Raw genomic sequence first — 9,559 nt, forward strand, 5'->3', positions numbered from 1 at the left:
GCAAATTGCACCTAAATTTGATACCTGCAAATGCAGGTATCAAATTTATGCATGATTAGTTAAAGTGCATTAATGAACATGTAAATATGACCTGGCACTAACTTTAATGCTGGGTCTGTCCAGCCACTACGGGCACATGGCAAGGATGCACAGACTTGGCACTAACTTTAGTGCCAAGTCCCTGCACGTGTAGATATTTGTCAAAAATCACTTAATGTGCATTTGTCAAAAATCGCTTAATGCACATTAAATTTAGTCTCACTTAAATGCACATGTAGACATGCTCACTTGGTGCATCCACACATGCAATTAATACAAACCAATAAACTCTAGATTAGTTTGAGCTGAAGTAAACTACTCCTGGGCAGAGCATCTACACGTCCACCTGGGACTGCACTGGCAGGGGGCACTGTGGGTCAGCCCCAGCTCTGGGTGGTGAGGTAGGGCATCAGAGGGGTGGGCTGGGCTATGAGGGTGCTAAAAGTGCCGGGTCATGTGGCTAGGCAGCAGGCAAGAGTCTGCCCCCTGCTTGCTGGGCTGACCAGTAACAATTTATACCTGCAGTCAACATCTACACATGCGCTTAATTGCAATAAATTACCCCAGCATAAAACAGTACTGTCACCAACAGTTACACTTTACTCAAAAGCTAATTAGTTTACTCCATGGTAAAGTGTATGTGTAGACGCGGTCACTGTTTTGCAAATTCATCACGGAATGCATATTCACATTCAATCGATTCATTCATTCTGGTAATGGGTGGGTCAAATTCTCTTCTTGCTGCTGTAGGCCTTGACTGCAGAATCAGTGTATTTTCATGCTTAGCAGAAGGAGACAGGATTCTGCCGTGCATGCCAGGAGCAGACCTTTCTGTACTAAGCCCAAGGACTCTGTGCCCATCCATGCATTAGGAGTCTGGACCAGGGCAGACTCAAGCTGGAGAAAGGTGGCACTGGAAACTTCAGTCCTACGCAAATTCTCTGGGTTTTTTGCCTCCCCTTCCATGCAAGTTATGGGTTAGAGTCACAGACAAAGCTGGGGAAAATGAAGAAAACTTCTCAATTTTATCACTGAACACAGTAAAATGAGTAATTTCCAGGAGCATGTGTGGACTTTTTCTTATTCAATATTTCTTATTTAATATTTTCCAAACAGAGGGAGTTTCAACAAGAGTAGGGCAAGGGGAAAAAAAAGGAAAAGAGAGAGATTAAAAAAAAGAACATTTAATCCTGGTCATGAGTCCTTTTATTGCCACAGTGCCAAAATATGGGAGAGGAGGGAGAATTAAAATGGAAAGTATTCCTTAAATTATTTGAAGATAAATTTAAGCTTTTCTCTCCAGTATGAAATGGGGATGATTTCAATATATTTTGAAGAACTCTATCTCCAATTTTTCCATCCAGCTCTGAAGAGAAGTCCTACAGACATATTGGAATTAGAATTCCTAACAGGAAGAACTGAAGAATAGCAGTTCCTCTTTGAGGTGAACCAGGAAATGAAGACTAATAAAAGTAACAAGTTGAGAAACCCACTTTGTCAGATTTCTACTATTAAATCTATTGTTATTAACTCTTCTGTGCTTCTAAGGGTGGGGATAGAAATAACATTTGAAATCTTTCCAATTCTAATGGGCATCAAAACATTTCAGAAACCCAGTGTTTCAGCTGGACAGACATGCAGCCCTTATCATGCCTTTTGACTGGAATGCTTCAAAATTGCTGTGGGAGCAGGCAATGGCATGCCCTCCAGCCAGGAGGGTGCAACAAAGGGCTGCAGTAACCTGTAATTCCACTACCCCCGGAGGGTGTGGGGAGAAGAGACTATCGCAGCTCCCTATCTCCCAGGGCTGAGGTTCAGGGTGGAAAGGGAACAGAGCACTGTGGGTTGCCCTGTGATGCACAGTACAACATACAAATATAAGAAGCAGCAAACACTTCTTAAGTTATTTTTCATTTGAACAGGTACTATTTTGGAGCACTTTGGCCATTTCTGGTTCAAGTATGTCTGTACCATTCAAACTCTGAAGCACTTCAAAGGCATTTGAAATGTTTCAAATGTGACATCTGTCCATTCCCTAATTGATATTGACCCACGTTCTCTGACTGCCTCACCTGCCCTTTGTTCACCAAGCCATATCAGAGAGGATTACTACTGACATTCCAGTTATTACTCGTCTTACATTCCTCTGAGGTGCAGAAAGGCAATATTCACTCTTGGACCCTGATAGGCTTCAGCTCCAAGGGGCACGTCTACACAAGACACTAATGAGCAGTCATTACTGTGCATTTGTTTAGTATTTGTATTAGCAAGTACTAAATAAATGTGCAGTAACCAGAGTTACTGCTTGGTAGCACCTGCAAACATCTTTTAGGTGATGCTACTATGCAGTAGACTAATAATACTTGTGCTATGATGTGCTACTGTGCAGTACTTTTCAGCTACTGTGCAGTCAGTGTCTTGTGTAGATGCACCCATGGAGTACAAACAGAGGTAGAGGTTTTGGAAGCTGACTAATGGAATTAATGGAACTCATGGGAGTTGTCTGACTGAGTCCCTCCAGCAGCTGAGAAAAACCAAGCTAGAAGCTGCACAGCACTGGGAAGCTGGGAAAACTACATTTCCAAAGGGATATGGCACTTGTTCTTAAGCTTGGTAAGCTGTATGCTAACAGACCATGAATCTGTGATGTGTATTTATGGAAGTGTTGTTTCAGATCATTTTTACTAGCTTTCCTCTTTGCTTCCGAAGTGTGTATAGCTGAACTTGGACTTTACAGGTGGAAAGGACTGAAAAAATAGAACTAACACATTTTAGATGGCTCTTGTGCAGACTGCAAGGGTAAACAGGAAGGAAACAAGAAATCTCCCTCCCTGTTTCCCCTGGATGGCTAGATTATTGTCTGCCAGTTCTACACAACTTCTTTATTTTCTCCTTTATGATCTCAGAGGTGAAATGCAATTGAAGTGCATCAGTTGTAATTCCTGCTTGTGCTACACTTGTGGCTAGGAATCTCCTTCCTTCTGAAGCTCCATCTTCACTACTAATTTGATGTCCTCCAGGTTCCAAGTATACAAAAAAATTGGGTCAGGCCCCCGAAAATCATGGTATTGGATTAAAAATCCTGGTATCTTTTTACTTGCTTTCATGTGTTGGATCCTTTACAGTTCATCTTTTCAAGCTTTATTCTGTAACCAAGAGGATGAGAAAGTTGTGTCTTGTTTTGTTTTTAAATGAGAGCTGTGATACTCATATACTCACCTGCTTCCAAAAGCTGGGGCTTTAAGCAGGACACCAAGCACTTCAAGACTGGTAGTAAAGTTGTGAGGGTTAGCAACACTGAATACTGCTGGTGGGAACGGAAACCACACTGCAACTAAGTTGGCTGATAACTGTGATGTTATAAGCACCCTTACCATTATTTGCTGTTGAAAGAAGGTAGTGTACTGTTTTCAGGAAATGTTGACTTGCCCTAATACTGCTTGATATCTCCAGTCTTATCTCCCTCCATGCAAACACACTGGATATATTTTTAACTGTTACAATTGTTCCTTTTCTACTAAGTAATTTTCCTCTTCTCTTTTGTTTTTATCACCAGATTAAAAGTCTGTTTTTGTAGGGCTCCTTAAAAATGCCAGGATCCCTGAGTCCTTAGGGAAAGACTCACACCAAATAAGTAATCAGTTGGTTATCATTATTTGGACAGGCACTAGTAGCATCAAACAGCAATGCATAACCAAGAGGCAGTGTGTTCTTCCATGGCTGTGGGCTGATGGAACAAAAGAATCAATCATCTTTAGGATGTCTAAAATCTGGGCACTTAGATCTCCTTAAAACAGGATGGTTTTTGTTGATGAAACAGATCTGCTAGTCACCAGTAATTTAAACAAGTAAAACCTGTAGTGATACATTCTTTAATCCTGGGTAATTCTCCCTATAGCTAAATCTATTGTTGTTACTTTCTAGTAACAGCTTCCAAAGCAAAGTCTCTTTTCAGCTTTCAAAGCTTTTTCTGGCTGCAGTCCTTCTTTTCTCATTAAATTAATTAATTGCCATCTAAATCAACTAGTTAATTTGGTGGAATCAGAGCATTTGTCTGTGGGGGAGGAAAAGGGGGAACACAGTGTTAGTTTGTACAAACCTTGGCTTATTCACGCTGAAATTACCTGCATTCACACAAGATAAATTAACCGGTTAGGTAATGCTTAATCTGCACTCCTGTCTGACTATGGGTAAAATATCAAAATGCAGACAACTATTTGTGTGGATGCATCTCTACTTTGCACTAACTGAGAGATCCTGCAACTGCCATCCCCCTCCTGTTTTGTGTTCTACCAGCACCAGTTGACCTGTTGACCCATGTACCCTCTGCTATCCTGCATCATGCTGACCAAATGTCATCTCTTTTTTCAGATGCTGGTGGGCAGCCTGTATCGTGTCATTTCTATTTGCATGTTTCTTGAGTCAGTATCATTGCAGTATAACATTATAGCATTATAATGCTATACCACACTACACCATCCATCTAGAGCCAGGCAGAGGTCCTGATCTTTTCACCCTCTGAGGGGAGGGAAAGGCTCAGAAAGCCTTTGGGAAGAACCACTGGAATAAGGATGCATATGAAGTTCTTGCTAATGGAATGGCCAAAGGGAGTCACACACAGGATGCACAAAAACACAAATCAAGAGCAAAAAGCTGAAACCTGAAGCTGAAATAAAGAGAAGAAAGTGAAAAACAAAAGCCAGACCTCCAGACCTGGCAGGCATCCATAAGAGGGGGAGCTGGCTAGGATTTTGCCCTGACACCCCACCAACCAACCACACTGTACTGTAGACAGTGCAGAAAGCAGTAAGGACACCAACGGCCCCAGGAGTCTGATGAAGAGCTCTCAACTGTAAAGACCTGGGGCAGACTGTGAGTATGCCCAACAGCTCTAGACAAGGGACCTCTGTTTGTAAGTATCTTTCTTGTAACCCCATAACTTCAGTTTATAAGTGAGTAGTATTACATACTCTGGGGGACAGCTAAGTACTGTTCATGTTAAGATGGAGGCAGCCTTTTTGGGTATATGTCAGCTAGTAGCCTTTCCAAGTTCTTCCCCACCCCTGTGCTTTCAAAATACTGATCACATCAGGATACTCATTCAAAGATGGTTGCGAAGATCTTTGTCCCCAGCCAGGCTGGCAACAAATCTCAGACCCCCATCCTTTCTCAATCCCATTCTCAATATTTCCTATTTCTCCCAGATGACCATCAGGCCTGTAAAATCACACAATGCTCCTCTGCTGTTTCCTGCCTTCAGCACAGGGGAATCAAGTAATAGGTGAAGACTCTGGTTTTCTGTTTAAAAAAACCAAAATTCTCTGATTAAACCCCCCCAAATCTGCATTTTTCCTCAATTAAAATGAAATGTCACTATATATAAGTATTAGTTGAACACAATGTTTTATTGATACATTTACAATTTTAAAGCAATTTGGAAGCCTGCCTGTGCCTCAATCACAATAATAAAATACATTCTAAATACTTATATATTTTGGTGTTTGATTTTGGTTTTTTTATCATAGAAAATTAGAGCTCCCTCTGCCCCCTTCTCTCACCAGGATGCATGTCCAGCTGTGGCTGTCCCCACAGCTGCTTTGTAGCACTGAGCAGCACTGATACACCAGTGCCCTGCCCCTGCCCATGCCATTGCCCTTTACTTCCAACCCACAGTGCCCCTCACTCCTGACCTGCAGCCCCTATCTGCCCCAACTTGCTCCATCCTGGCAGCAGGTCCCCCTCTGCATCAGGCCACGGGTCCAGCTGCAGCTGTCCCACCTGTTGCTTTGTGGCTCTGAGCAGTGCTAGCCCCTGCTGTTCTGCTCCCTGCATCTGTGCCTAGGCCCCAGAGCTCACCATGCCCTTCCTGGGAAGCCCTTGACTGGGGTTTAGAGACTGAGTTGGTCCTGCCTCTGGCTGAGCAAACCCCTCCCCTTCTAGGGCAGCCTCCACCTGCACAGGCTGCTCAAGGGGGCAGGGGGGCTCCAGGCCCAACTCTGACAGCTGCTTCTACCAAGTGTACCCCTATCTCTCTGTCTCTTACACACATACCTGCTGCCACCCCCAACCTATCACACATGCACATAGACCCCGCTGCCACCTTAATCCATCACGTGCCCGTCACCCAACCACACTGCCGCCTCCACCCCTCCCACAGCCCATCACCCCCTCTCCTGAGTCATTCCCAGAACCAGAAAACCCCTCCCCACCCCCCAGACTGGGGCTGGGCTGCAGTGTAGCAGCTGCCCATGCAACCACAGCTCCTTCCAACAGGTCCCATCCCATCTAGTGCCTGGGCCCACAGGGGCTGAGCTTTCCCACGGCCTGTGAGGCTGACAGGGCCCCAAGCCAGACAGAGCATGCAGGCTGGCCAAATCGCTCCTCATAGATTCATAGATTCATAGATGTTAGGGTCGGAAGGGACCTCAATAGATTGAGTCCGACCCCCTGCATAGGCAGGAAAGAGTGCTGGGTCTAGATGACCCCAGCTAGATGGTTGTCTAACCTCCTCTTGAAGACCCCCAGGGTAGGGGAGAGCACCACCTCCCTTGGGAGCCCGTTCCAGACCTTGGCCACTCGAACTGTGAAGAAGTTCTTCCTAATGTCCAATCTAAATCTGCTCTCTGCTAGCTTGTGGCCATTATTTCTTGTAACCCCTGGGGGCGCCTTGGTGAATAAATACTCACCAATTCCCTTCTGTGCCCCCGTGATGAACTTATAGGCAGCCACAAGGTTGCCTCTCAACCTTCTCTTGCAGAGGCTGAAAAGGTCCAGTTTCTCTAGTCTCTCCTCGTAGGGCTTGGTCTGCAGGCCCTTAACCATACGAGTGGCCCTTCTCTGGACCCTCTCCAGGTTATCCGCATCCCTCTTGAATTGCGGCGCCCAGAATTGCACGCAGTACTCCAACTGCGGTCTGACCAGCGCCCAATAGAGGGGAAGTATCACCTCCTTGAACCTATTCGTCATCTCCCCTCCCCTCCCTGCACTCAGCCATGCAGCACACCCCCCCCAGCCACCACCTCCAGCATTAGCCCCAGCAGAGCTGCCAGCACCTGCTGCAGCCACAGGCTGGTGGGATGTGGTGCAGCAGCATGGTAAGCAGCAGAGCAGTGGCCATCAATGAGAAGGATGGGCAAAGCTCGCTCCCAGTGCCCCAGCCCCAGGCACTGCTGCAGCTGGGCAGTGCCCCCAGCTACAGCCCCCAACCCTGTCCCAAAGGCGCCTGGCCTGGTGGGCAAGGGCACAGCATGCAATCCCTCTCTCCCTCCTGCACCGAGCTACTGCCACTGCCACCCCAGTTGGGCAGCACCCCCAGCCCCAGCTCAACCAGGATGAGCCACAGTGGGACAAGGCAGCCCGTACCTGCCTCAGCCTCAGCTCACAGTGTCGGACAAGGTGATTGAACATCCACACACTCCTGCCCTGCCAGATCTCCCCACAGGCCCCAGCAGCCCCTGGCAGTGTGACTCTCACCCAACCTACAGAGCCTCCTCCTGACCTGCCAAAGGGACCCCCCAGTTGCCCCTAACCCTAAACCAATCCCCAAAAGCCAGTACCTTTTACCAAGGCTTTGCATTGCACTACAAATGCTTTTAGCTATGGATCATGTGACAGTGGGAGAGGAATCATGGGAATTTGTGCATCAGTGGCTTCTAGATCAGGGGTGGGCAAAATACAGCCCATGGGCCGAATCTGGCCCACCAGGCCATTCTATCCAACCCGTGGGACCACTTAAAAAATTAGAAAGCTAATATTTATCTGTCTTTGGTTCCTGTCAAAGATGACAGGAACATGGGGCAGTAGGACCCAGGGGAAGCCCTGGTGGACTCCTGCAACAGCAGGGCCTGCCCAGCCCCGCCCTCCCAGCTGGAAGACCCAGTAGAAGCTTCTGGCTTAGGACCATGTGGCTTCTCAGCTGCACCAACCTGGGAAACTTAGGTAAGGGTGGGGGGGAAGGGCAGGGGAGGACCATGGATAGGGAACAGCTGGTGCTGAGCGTGGGGGAAAATTGGCCCCTTCTCTGCCCCATGACCCATGCTCCCTGCTGCAGCTGCTCGCAGCCCATGCGGGGCTGTCCTGAGCAGGCATAGGCAGTCCCACATGGGCTGCGAGCAGCTCCAGTGCGGGGCACCAGCCACAGGACGGGGGAGGGGCTGCTTTTCCCTGCGCTTAGCACCAGCTTGTAACTCATGTCTGCTGCCAGCCTGGGCCCTGCGCTGGCTCTGGGCTCACCCATTGGGGCTGCACTGTGGTGGGAGCAGCTGCACCCCTCCCCCCCCCCCCCACTTGCCACGCTGGGCAGTGTTTGCTGTTGCTGCCCACCCAGAGCTCACACCGCGGTAGGCTGCTACCGCCACTTATGTGCTGTCCAGTGTGTGCGCTCCGGGCTGACAGCAGTAGCAAACACTGCCTGGCGTGGCAAGCAGGAGGGCCGCTTTCCTCTGTGCTAAGCAGCTGCTGCTGCCATGCACAGCCCCGACAGGTGAGCCCGGAGCCGGCGCAGGGCCCAGGCTGGCAGCAGGGGTGGGTTACAAGCTGGTGCTGAGCAGATGGGAAATGCAGCCCCTACCCCACCCCACCTCTGCGCTGCAGCTACTCACGGCCTGTGTGGGGCTGTCTGTGCCTGCTCAGGACACCACGCATGGGCTGTGAGCTGCTGCAGCAGGGAGCATGGGCCACAGGGCTGGGAAGGGGCCGCTTTTCCCCCCGCGCTCAGCACCAGATTGGTCCCTGCCAGCAAGCGCAGGGATGGGGCTGCACACTGCCCTCCGCCTGTACCATGGGGCTGAGGGGGACACTGGGAATGAGTGGGCACATGGGGCCTACACTGTGTCCCAGGGCCAACACCAGTGGGGCCCTGACCAGGGCAGCAGTGGCTGGCAGGGGCTCTGTGGAGCCGGGCCAACTCCCCCCCTCTCCCTGCTGGTGCAGCCCAGCCTGGCTCCACAGACCCCTGCCAGCCTGAGCCCTGCTCTGGGCCCTGTCAGCACTGAGGCATTGATCCCAAGATGATGACCAGGGGGCGGGGCACCTGTCAAGGAGCAGGGCTACCCATGCAGCCCTTGACAGCTTGCCAAAACTGGGTAAGCGGCCCTCTGCCTGAAATAATTGCCCGCCCCTGTTCTAGGTGGTCCCTACTATTTATCCAACAGTGCTTCATGGGAAAAATCCCATAAGGCATATGACCAGGTAACAGGATAAAACACCGAAGGATACTCACCTAGCATGCTCAGTGCTTAATAAGGAGGTCTCCATTATGTGGAACCAGGGATTTGGACTGCAACAAGCTACTATCTAATTCTGAGCAGTGCTTGTGCCTCAACTCAGTAAGAAGTAAGCTCCCCAAGTAGATGAACCCTCAGGCAATCTTTCCAGCAAGGAAGGGTTGCTGAATTCCTCGTGTTTTCATAATGATATTCAGCTAGGCTAGGGACAGAAATTACACATAAACTGGTATAAGTGATTGGAAACTGGCTCACATCTGTAACAGAGCAGAAGTTCAGTGCACAAAAACCACTTG

The sequence above is a fragment of the Alligator mississippiensis genome, chromosome 7 (assembly GCF_030867095.1).
Source record: "Alligator mississippiensis isolate rAllMis1 chromosome 7, rAllMis1, whole genome shotgun sequence".
In the NCBI taxonomy this organism is placed as follows: Eukaryota; Metazoa; Chordata; order Crocodylia; family Alligatoridae; genus Alligator; species Alligator mississippiensis.